Source organism: Phlebotomus papatasi, chromosome 2, assembly GCF_024763615.1.
Source record: "Phlebotomus papatasi isolate M1 chromosome 2, Ppap_2.1, whole genome shotgun sequence".
In the NCBI taxonomy this organism is placed as follows: Eukaryota; Metazoa; Arthropoda; class Insecta; order Diptera; family Psychodidae; genus Phlebotomus; species Phlebotomus papatasi.
The window spans coordinates 108,363,580-108,376,101 of NC_077223.1; the positions used below are offsets into that span (position 1 = coordinate 108,363,580).

Below are 12,522 nucleotides of genomic sequence, written 5' to 3' on the forward strand. Positions count from 1 at the left end.
TAAACTCTTCATTTCCCTTATAAAACCATGTTTTTCGAGGTATCTCAAAAGGGGCTTTAAGGTTTATTTTTCATTCTTTTTGTTTTAAACGATTTTTTTTTAATTTGGTGCATTAAAAATGCTCTAAAATGCGTATTTCTAAACCGATTGGGACAAGCATGGATTTATTAGAAAGGTCTTTAAATCCAAAAGAATTTAAAACCAATTTCAAACGATTAATAAACGATAATTATTTTCTATTAAAAATTTAGGATCAGTGGAGATCGGTTATGAATCGATAGACATAAAATTTAAAGAAAGTAGAATTGAATTTTTTTTAGATGTTTTCTCAGACAAGCAGATTAAGCTGCAGATTTTCCGCCAATTTGGGAGTACTCCGACAAGGTACTCCACTTTTTTTCGAATAAAACAAAGCACATTTTAAAAAAGCATAAACTTGTATCAAAAATTTCAAAAAGATTAGTCGTTTCCGATCGTTTATTTGTTTTCCAAAAGAAAATGTAAAAAAAAAAACAGCTGAAGGCATAGAATTGTAGGGAAAGAAATTAAAATTAAGATAAAAACCTCAGTAGTTATCACAACAAATTCCTTTTTTTTAGGTTATGCCAAATATAACCTCAAATTTAAGATAGCATATTTGCCAAATAACGCAAATAACAGCATAAAGCATAGTGATATAAATTTGACCCAATCGAAAATTTAAAAGTTGCCTCCTTTTAAAATTACTTTTAGATATTTAGGTTAAGTGATACATAACCTAACTTCTAGAAATAACACCGGAATACAGCACGCTGGATTTTTGATTCTGCAGTTTTTAAGTTTCTGGAAATCTAGGCAAGTGAATCTAATTATAATCAGCATTTCTGCAGGCTAAGCTCACAAAACTTGAAAAACCTTAAAATTTTTGCTATTAGGGGAAAGTGCTCATGCTTCGTACATTCCCAAGCTTCATATTGACTAATTTTTTCCTATGTTTCTCAATAAATGTAACTCATCGAACTCATATTTTAAAAACTAGGGGAAATTACCTACTTTTTAAAATATATTGCGGAATCATATTTATTTAGGAACATAGGAAAGATTTAATCATTACAAAGCTTGGGATCGTACGAAGAATATGCATTTTCTCCTAATTGTAAGTAAGCATTCCGCAAAGCTGAAGCACTTTGGTACTTTTTTGGTCAAAAACCCTCCTTGATGGATCGCGAAAATGTCAACCTTTGATGGAAGATAGCCTGAATTTTTTTTGTGGATAACAAGAAAAATATCACTGAGAATGGCGCAAAAAAGGATGATTGTAATCCTCCTCAAAACCAATTAACTTATAACGGAATCGCGAGCTTTTTATGTTGCCCCTACAGCCGGATGGAATATTATCATGCAATCAGGTAAATCGCAGAAGACCGTAGAGAAGAGATCGAAGAATATTTTTGAGAAAGACCAGAAAAAAGTGTTTGGGAAAAATATGAATTTTAATATTAGGTCTCCACGAAATATTGCAGGAAGTTAATGGATTGAAAAAAAAATGTTTACAGGTGCTATTTCTTACTATAAATCCATTCGGAATGCTCTTTAAATACCTGGGAGATTCTTTTTTTTTGTTACTAAAACTATAAAGATATATGGTTAATAAAATATTTCTCAGTTTTTTTCTTATATCAATACACTGAGAAAAAAATCTATTATTCATTATTACAATATTTTAGATAGAGTTACAACAATTGATAATTTTATCGATATTTTACAAATTTTATAGAAAAAACGTACAGCATTGTTAAATCATGCAAGACTACCCAAGAAGCAAAATATTTGCCTTATAGAACCAAGACTTTGGCAAGACTCTTAGTGCACTTGTAAAAGGCTTATAATGAGAATTTCGTCTTGAAATTTTCGTAGAAGCTCTTAAGCTCTCTTAACAGTGCATCACTTTACTATAAGTGGGGGAGTCTGGGGCAAAAAGTCACAAGTCGAAAATTTCAAAATTCAATATTTTCCTAGATAAATAAGATAGAGACTTATTTTTTTTTCTATGGATAGCCTCGGTGTATGAACCGTCCTCAATGTCGTAAACTTCTTAGAATTCGAGCAAGGAATTTAGAAAAAAATTCGAAATTTTTAGCACTATTCTTGAAATATTTTCCTTGCAGAAGATATCAACTATTTCTTTTATCAATTATTAAATTTTCAAAAATTGATGTAATGGTGAATATTTCCTAAATGTTTTGCATTATTTGAATTAGAAGCTACTATCTATTTTACGATTTTACAAAGATTCTTTTCTCCAGAAATCTTTTTATGAAAAATGACCACTTGGGGTAAAAAGTAACAAAAGCTATAGAAAAAAAGTAAAAAAAAAAACCTAAGCAATTTCTGATGTCTCACGGCGAAAAGAATAATTTGCATTGTCTTGAGTGTGTTTTTCTAAAATAGCTTGAAAAACGTTTTTCTCGTTCAGATATATAATACCTCATGTCTGGTACTATTTGCCCCAGCAATTTTGAGAATGGTCGCAATATCATCTTTTAGAAAATGGCCCGATGAATGTATTTCCTTACAAGCACTTTGACATATTATAAATTTTTAAGCAAATGTTATACTTCAGTCGAGATAAAATTTGCATTGGATCACTCCAATTCAATATTAAATGTATATTTTTATAAAACAAAACTAGACTTATAGATTTTCCTCAGTGTCCCCATCTTCTCGACCTTTAGCAAATGGTCCAGGGACAATAAAGTTAACAGCTCCATCAAATGATGGAAATGAGTGCAAAAAAAGGTTAATGAGTGGAGAGAGCTAGCTAGAATAAAAAATCTTACATAATTTGAGAATTTATTGTTTTATTGTGCACAATATCGCAAAAAGCGGTTTCTAGAACGGTATCCACGAGGATTTGTGAATCACAGAATTTTACCCATAGCATTATCTCTTAAGCATTATGGCGTGCAATTGCAATATAATGCAAGCCTTATATTTTGGACTGGATTTTAGAAGAAGAAGTAAGAAAAAAAAGCATCTTCTTGATTGTTGAACTCTATTTTATTGCCTACAATCTCGCACTTTATAGAGTAAAGTATTGGAAGAACTAGTCAATGAGAGTATTTGAGAAGTGGAGTGCCCCATGAAGAGGGCACATTAAAAAAGGCGCACACACTCTGTTCCGTCGGAGTGTTATTGAGTGAGAGATAGTCATTTGCATAAATTTAAATTTATCTTATCGTCAAACATGTGGAGACGCTCTTGGTCAAATAATTCAAAACACAGTGTGTGAGAGATTAAAGAAAAAACAGGTGTTTGAGATAACTTTTTTTAACCTTCTTCAAGTATTGTGGGAACTATCGGATCCTTTAAGATAGCTCCAAGGAAAAAAAAAGAAATCCAACAAGGAAGCACTTCTGGATATTCTTTTGGATTTGTTGCACCAGACAATATTAGAAAATCTTTGTTATGGTAAGTGGATGGAAAATCGGGACGAAAGAAACACAAGAAAGATAAACTTCTTGGAGTGGTACCCAAGTAGCATAAGAGCATACTTATGTTGTGCTTGCAAAACCAAAAATTCTCTGAGCCTTATGAAAAGATTTTCTCTTAGTATTTGACACTTGTAGTATACTATAAGACAATTCTTATAAAAATAATAACTTTAGAAAAAAAAATTATATAAAAGTGGACTTGTAAAGTATTTAATGAATTCATTATAGAACCTATCAACACTAAAAGAAGACAAGTGTTGTGGACCAACAAAAAAAGGTATTGTCACATTACTAAACTCAACACTCATTTTGACTTAAATACCGATAAGATGTTACAAAAATGTGTGAAAGCAAACACTTTGAGTGCTCAGTTTAACACTTGAAGAACACCTTTTTCCGTATTGCCTTTTGCATTTTACAGTTTAAATCGGGCTATCGAATTCTAAATATTTAGGGTTATCAGCAAGAAACCCTTTTTCAATACAAATTATTATTTGTATTATTGAACAAATTATAGTAAATTTAATACATTTTTTGGAGTGTAATTTTTGGTTATTATGTCTGATGGTGGAAGATACGAAATATATAGGGGAAAGTCCTCTCCCTTCGAACGTTCATGCCTTCGAATAACGTGAATTTCTCTTACTTTTCCTATGAGATTTCCACATGATTGTCACATAATTATCAATAATTGATAATAAGCTAACTAATATTTAACAGAAAAGTTTAAGTCTCTTAGGAAAACTTAAAGAAAATTCACATTATTCGAAGGTATGAACGTTCGAAGGAAGAGTACTTTCCCCTAATGTCCCAACTGAATACTCAGTTTGACAGAATCCCTATACACCGAAAAAAAAATATTTTGTAAAATTGTTCGTAAATGTTTGTGAATTCCTATTGAGGACTTACGAAATCCTCGTAAATCGTTTAACCCACAAACAAGTTCGTTAAAATTTGTACTTTTTTGCACAAACATTGTTCTTAACATGATCACTTGACGAGCATTTCTTGTACTTTTACAAACATTTGCTCGTAAATATTCGTAAACTTTCAAAAGATGTTCGTAAAATTTTGTCACGAACATGTCACTTAATTTTGAAGTGTACTATTTTTAAAACAATTTGAATTTTTTGTTATGTCTTTTTAATGAGTGTTGCTTGAAACCTTGTGAATAGTTTATCGTCTTTGTTTTCTCTAAAATCATTCTTAGTGCATTTAAAAGGAATAAAAATATAGACATAGCTTTGAGTAATATTTCGACCACCTTGATTCACATAGTTCTTTACCCTTTCGGAATTCTTTCAAAATCTTTTTCATATCCTCTTGTTAGTCGAAGCGACAATTTTTGTTGCGTTGTATAATCTCTATGCAAAAACTAAAAAATCATGGAAATTTGAGGAACAAAAGAATTAGCCGAAATTACAAGCTGTCCGAAATTTGGTGCAGTTCCTTTAAAGGGTCCCGGACAAAATCCTGAAAGCCAAAATCCCGAATAAAAGAGTAAATATCCACACAATATCCTCTTTATAATTTCGTCCCTTGCAGAATTAGACCATTCTGAATTTTGTCTGCCACCAGATATAAGATCTACTAACTATTTAATGTTTATTGGGTATTTTTATATAGGAGATTCAGTATCGAGAGAACCAGCACATATTGTAACAACCCAAAAATAACATATCCAATAAAAATATTTTGATAAACATCCCGCGCAAAGTAAGTGGCCGCAAGTTTGATTTCTCCATCCCAAAAGCACTTTATCTTTTGCATTATCACACGATGATTGTGATTTCTTCGTGCTAAATGTTGTTTACTTAATTTCATACTTAATCCACTCTTTCTCCAACCTCAAGAGATCTCAACTCTTTCACTGACATTTGATACAATATATGTTGCTCTATTCACCGATTGCACTTTGATGGATGACTCGGTGGAAGATTAAAGTATAAGTACCTTCATTCCTAAGATTTTCCTCAAGAATTGTGAGTATCCTTTATCACTGTGATTGATCTTTTTTTTTATCTTGGAGATGGATTGTAGGATCACTCTTGTCCAGTCATTGCGATAAAACACTTAAATAAATTTATCTTAGCACTGATTTAACAATTACAATTTCTTTCAGCGTTAATTATCCTTAAGAGATAAATTTAATTTAAATATAGCACTAAATGTAAAGCACGTTTTAACACGACACTTTCAAACGTTAAAGAGATTCTTCTTGCAGACACACTCGATCGCGCCAGCTTCCCGTGAACGACTGAATCTGCCGGAGCAAACATCGGTACATCGTAGTGCTTTGCCCCTCGAGCACGAGCCCCTGCGACTATCTTCGCAGCCGGCATCGCGCTGATGGTGATTGGTTGCTAGGCGGGCCATTCCGGGGGGCCCCATTCACTTCCCATCCGCCTCGTACTCATACACCGTTCCATTTCACTTTTTATTGGTTGCCCACCAATTGTTTCAGCTGTCTCACTCCCGCACCACAAAACTTCCCGGACACTCTGAATTTTCCAACTCTGCATTTTCATCTGCTTTCCCTACCCCGGAAAACTGCACATTTACATGAGAAGTCTCCTCAGAGGGAACAATGAAATTGCTAGAGTTCATCCAAAACTCTTAATACTTGCGGGAAAATCGATAGAAGTAGTTAGGAAGAGGTTTTGTCAAAGTTTCCTTGAATTTTCAGTTACGCCAACTGTTTTAGTGTTCAAATTCAAGATTTAACTCTTTAACGACGAGACACTTTTTACGGACTAAGAATCAACAATAAAAATTAAACTGAGAAACATAATCAATGATAAGTCTTACATCTAACCTTGGAAAGTCCAACAGAGTCTGATTCGGTGTATTTTGTGCTTCTATGGCCGATAGGGACAAAAACAGCCCAAAAATTTAAGTAATTTTTCTGACAATACCAATGAATAATATTTTTCGCTTTAATGAAAAATATTACGTAAGAGTATTGTAGTTTTTATTTCCAAAAGGTTTTTATTTAAAAAAAATTGGAAGTATAAAAAATAAAGAAAATCAATTATGAATTTGAGAATTTAAAAATTCGTCATTTTTGAGATTAAATATTTACTACATAGCAAATAGCCAGAGACTTGCAAAAAACTTCAAGCTTCTACTTTACAATTATGTACAGACACAAGAAAAAAATAACTTTAGGTAGTCAGGAAAAATTATTTTCATTATGGGACACCGGTGTTCCAATCGTCCTTAAAGGGTTAACAAAAAAATTCAAAATAGTACTTTAATTTTCAAATTATCTTCAAAATTGTGTTTTCATTTTTTATTTAAATTGGGAATGCATATAAAAAATTGTCGATCAACGGTTTTAAGACTTCAAATTTAAATCAATATGACAGCCATTTAAAACAGAGGTGGGCAAGAACCGTTTGAAACCGAACAAATGTCAAATGAAAATTGTACGTCAATGGACAAAACGGTCAAAACGCTACCTGGACAAACTTATTTTGACGTTTATTCGGTTTCAAACGGTTCTTTTGCTCACCCCTGATTTAAAACAAAATTCCCAATTTAGCATAGCGTTCTAACAAGTTTTTTAGTATCCTTCTTACTTAATTTCGCTTATCAAAAGTTACATTTCCACTTTCACCTAAAAGGTCATTAAAAAAGTGTTTTTATTATCAAAAGGAATAAATTATAGAACTGAGCAGTGCATTTGCCGGACTATTGATCTTGTCATTTTAAATCTAAAGCTAGTTTGACAGCAAAACTTGAAACATAAAACTACAGCAATAAAATTCAATTATCCTCTTTAGGAAAACACACAAAACTCTTCGCAGATTTTCCTCAAGAGACCCTCTATCCAGACAAAAATAGAAAAATTGGAAGACGAAGCAAAAAAAACTAACAATTCCTGAAGGTGAGTAACAAACAGGGAAGAAAAAGAAGTCCTTGTGGAAAGGTGAAAAGGTGGCTTCTGCAGACTTTTTCACATGCACACAATTGCCCAAATCCCTGTTATTCCAACAATTACAGATGGAAATCCCCTGGAAGAGTCCTCAAGATCGGATTTTGCACCAGAAATTCAATTTATCGAATTTGTATGCATGGCAAAAAATGTTTTATGAATATTTTTTGTATGGGATCTGACACCTTCAGAACCAACAATGGTGCCAAACAGCACCGAAAAGTGTGATCCATTCTCTAATGCGATTAGGTAACATTGCTGGACAAAAGGTCAGGAGGAGTCCAAATCGGCTTTTGGCTTAAATCTCTGCTTGGTCAAAAAAATATTTTCAATTTTGAAGTGGCTTTCTTTTGACGAAATAGGAGTGAAATCAAGCGGGAGATAATTTCAGGGAAATAAAGAAATTTTATCCGGTTAGACTAGAGGAAGTTGGGGAATATTTATACATGGATTGTTTCGTCCAGTTTCAAACAAAATTCAAAGTTACTGAAAAACAAACCAAACCTGCATAAAAAACAAAATTGATAACCTTAAAGTATTTTCTTGTCGTTTGAATTCAATAATCTTGTATTAAAAATTGCATCAAAACAAAACCTAGGTACAATTTTTGTTAAAGTTTTTACAGTATTAGGGGACAGTGGGGCAGTTTCACGTATGTCGGACTTTCGAAAATATAAAATCTTCAGACATTAATTTTTGAATTTTCAAAAAACCGAAAACTAAGAAAAATTAGTTGGACTAAGACCCTGGACACACTTATGACTTAAGCCGAGAGACGGCTTAGTAGGAAACTGATGGGAATTTTAACCCTTTAACCCTTTAAGGACGATTGGGTCACCGGTGACCCAAAAATGAAACTTTTCCTACGGTCATCTGAAGTTGTGTTTTGTTCTGAAAGATCAGAAAAAGTGATTTTTTCTGACCCCCGATTTTTGACTTTCTCGTCCTTAAAGGGTTAAAGACGATTGGGTCACCGGTGATTCATAAACAACATCCTTCCTACTTGGGCTTCTATAAAGCATCGTTTTGCTCTAAAAAGTCAGAAAAAACATATTTTTTTCGGTCATTATATTTTTTTTAAAGTCCGTTAATGTGCTCCTTTTTAATTAGGCTCAATATAATATTAATAATATAGGGGAACACATTCAGGCTTCGTACAAATTCTAGCTTCCAATACACTTATAATTTTTCCATATTCATTTAATAAATTTTACCTATGGCAATTTTTTTAATAGCTAGTCTTAAGTCGCACATTTCCTATATGGGAAACTGAAGCTAAGTCGGATTTCGTGCTAGTAAGTATACTTCCGGGAAGTTTCGGCTACTTTGAGCTGTGGAGCTACATTATTAAACGATTTTCTCGCATATTTCTAAAGGAAACTGGGTTTTAACCAGGGGCCCATCATGCCTAATAAAAAGTGAAGATATTTTTCACTTTTCCTTGTAAAAATTTTGCAGATATTGCACCGCGACTTAAACAAATTTACTCGTAGTTCTTGTATTATTTCGGCGAACATCATGAAAATTTACATTTTTAGATAGCTTTTAATGCACAATTTCGAAATATATCAGACTGGTAAGTCAATTCTCTTTAGGAAAAAACTTGCCAATAGTCTTCAGTGCCTCTATGCAAAAACATATGGAAAATGAAATGTTGAGAGGCCCCTGGTTTTAACATAATGTTTGGATACACAAAATAATTGTAAGAACCAGCTTCACTTAGAAATCGACGAAAAAATCTATTATATAATTTAATTTAGATCCACAAATATTTTACCTATCTTGACTACATTACGGTAAAATCAGTTTCCCTTAGAAATATGCGAAAAAATCATATACAGTGGCGGCCAAAATATTAGAATCAGTTTGAAATGCTAATATTTTTTTAACTTTTGTATTTTTCCCAATTTTTTGATATGATTCTGAGGTAGAAATCTCCTATTAGAAACGTAGAATTAAGGGTTGTTTTGGCAGCTAGAGGTCTCTGTTTTACAGAATACATCAATAATGAAATTCAGTTCGGCCAAAAAAATTTTAAAAAGCTGTCATTTATGGTTTCTAAATATGGCTTTATTTAATTTTATTCGATTTATAGACCACATTATTTAATTTAAATGAAAAATTAAATCTATCGTGTTGTTCCAATTTCACTATTGATGTATTCTGTGAAAAATAGAGATCTCTAGCGCCCAAAACAATACTTTTTTGACGTAAGGTAATTATTTGAATATTTCTATATCAAAATTATTTAAACGAATTGGAATAAACAAAAATGCTGAAGGTAAAATAGTGGTCTTTGAGGAGGTGATTCTATTATTTTGGCCGCCACTGTATCAATATAGCCTCACCCACAGCTCAAAGTAGCCCCACATCCCCTAATTTATACCTGTGATTAGAGTGTGATTATGAGAGAATCACACACCTAATTAACCGTCAGAATGCAGTGAAAAATGGTGTTCGTAGTGTCACAAAAACATGTGTTAGAAAAATAGCATTAAATTGACTTTAAAAGGCATGATACCTAGTTCAAACGGTTAAAACAAGTAGATGAAAGTTCCATCTAAACAGCGATGTTCAGATTTTTGTGTCCGGTGTAATGCTTCCGGTAAAAATGAGGCGTGCATAAGTGGAAAAATATTGTACGAAGCTGAGAAAACCGAGGCATTTCGCCACCAGATTTTAATTTTTCTTCAGAGAAAAATCTAAGGATTTCCAGGGATTTTGTGAGCTGGAATTATGAACCTAATATTTAAGAGATTTTTAGAAATAGTGGTACAATTGATTGTAAACAATCCTAAATCTTGGACATCATTTTCTACACAGTAAAAAAAATTACAAGGATAATCGTTGGTTTGCTTTTTTACCACGATTATTCTTGTAAAGTTACACAAATTATGTATTTCAACAAAACGTGTAATCTGAAAATGTGTAATTTAAATTTTATGTAATTGTAAACCGTGTAATCAACTGGGAATGATTACACAGTTTTGTATATTTTCTTACATTTTTCGTGTAAAATTACATAGTTTTCAAATAAAAAGTGTACAAATTACACAGTTTTCAGACAAAATGTGTACAAATTACACAAATGTGTATTAGTACACACGGTTACATGTTTAATGTAAAATTTATAATGAAAATCATAGTAAAGCAGCCAAAATTTTTTACTGTATGAAACTGCACAAGCTCCCCTTACTGAGATCTAATTGAGTCGATAAAATTGTAGAAAAGCCAAATTCTAAATTACTGTATATAATTGCCCCATCCTCTCCTAATCTGGAGTAATCTGCATAATTGTGGGCAATTTGATGTGACATTGTGGGATAAACAAGATGATCTATCCAGGCAGCTAATTTTGAATCAGAAAAGAGGGTTTGAGCCCTCATATTGTCTCCTTGAGAGCTTCCCTCAATTATCTCAACAATTGTGGCAATATTCACGAATCTTATCGAGATGGCTCATCTTTCGTGGCTGGGAAAAAAATGTATCCCTCTGAGTCTTTTGAATGGCAAATTGGGCACTTGTTACACGAAGATTTCAGGGGACACGTGCTAGATCACCAATCTAATCACATGCCATTGAAATCCTCTGTTAAATGGTCTCTGAGAAAAATATCCATTTTTATCTCATCGGCATCTCCAAACTCTTGAGGCCCTTTTCTTTTGACACTTTTTTTTCTCATGATTGGACCCATCATAGCTATAACACAAAAAAAACCAAGCCTCCTCCCTGGAAAGGTTTTTGGTAATCATGAAGACGAGATGCTGAGAATCAGGCTGAGTTGGGAATATCTTGATTTATTTGTAAATCGATGTTGAGAGGCAAAAACAGGTGTATTCTGGAGTTGTAACGGCAGGGAAGATAATTGTGGCGCAAGGGGAGAGAGAAAACAATTAAAAATCGTATATAATCTGAAACAGAGAAACTCATTCAGTGTTGAATCTCTTATGGAGTGTCTAAGAAACATGAAGCTGGAGCATAAATCATACTTTATTGCAACAGGTTCCCCTCTTGGGTAATTGAAAAGGTGGGTTTTTGTTTGTCAGAGGATCTGTAAATAATCCAAATTTGTTCACCAACTGAGAGCTCTAACAACTTCATCAGCAACTCTTGCATATGCTCTGGAATTGGAGCGAAAGTGTAGAGTGAGAGATTCCCTGTCAATTTTCTACGAGGCAATTGATTCTCGAGAGGATAATTTTCCCGCGCAACCCCACCAAATTATCATCTTAAAGTAAAGCTTCAGCTGAAAAACCTTCAAATCGACTATTTAATGGGGCTTCCCTATAGCAAAACTATCTGTAAAATTGGAATGGGAGGAATATTCTACGGAAATCATACGGAATATTCCAATGCGAGTTTCAATAAAAAAATTAAGAAATATTTCTCAAAAATCTAGATAGATTATTTTTATGCATTCTACAGATATTGCAGAAAATTCCACTGGAACATTAATGGAACTTCCGCAGCATTTGGCTATAAGGTTTAGTAAAAGAAGAACCACTCCTAAAGAATCCCTCGAAATCGTCCTCAAAGTGGGTAATGAAATTAATCATACCAGAACTGCCGACAATATCGTCATTTCTCATTTGATTCAAATGGTGACTCTTGCCAGAGAATTTATGTTTCCATTCAACTGCCTCTTGCCCACGCTCCCTAGAGCCTTCTGTACCTTAGCATAGTGCTATGATTGAGTGCATCTTCCAGTCCATTAAAAAAATCCTGAACCATGGAGAATGGTCATTTTTTAAACCACGATTGTCCAATTAGTTTATTAATTAATCGGCAAAATATTTGGGATGGAAGAGATGGAAATGGTTGAGGAAAGAGCTTCCAATTAAAATGTTCTCTCACAGTTTTTTGCCGAAGACGCACTGTATGGTTGTCGGAGGGTCTAATCTTGGAGAAGGATCTAGAGAAATTAATTAAATTTGATTTTATACAAAATTATTCACGATGAATCTGATAAAAGATGAACATGTGAAAAGCCTCAATATATTTTGCAAATCATCTCGATAAGAAATGTGCCAATTTGTTGAACATGATGCATTATTGGTTGGGAAATCAACACTTTGCATCACTTTCCGGAATATTACAAGTATTAAAGAACGA

At 33.1% G+C, this 12,522-nt stretch overlaps 1 protein-coding gene across 3 annotated transcripts in view; it reads right to left on the bottom strand.

Annotated features, from left to right (window-relative positions):
- LOC129800741 (LIM/homeobox protein Awh) overlaps nt 1-12,522 on the bottom strand; it is an 89,917-nt gene that overhangs the window by 56,489 nt on the left and 20,906 nt on the right. Inside the window, exon 1 of one of the 3 annotated variants that reach the window (XM_055845354.1) lies at nt 5,427-5,717. The exons of the other annotated variants lie outside the window; for them this stretch is intronic. The gene's annotated coding sequence lies outside the window, so the exon portion shown is untranslated. Of the gene's footprint in view, nt 1-5,426; nt 5,718-12,522 lie in introns of those variants that run through there. 3 annotated transcript variants of the gene reach the window in all.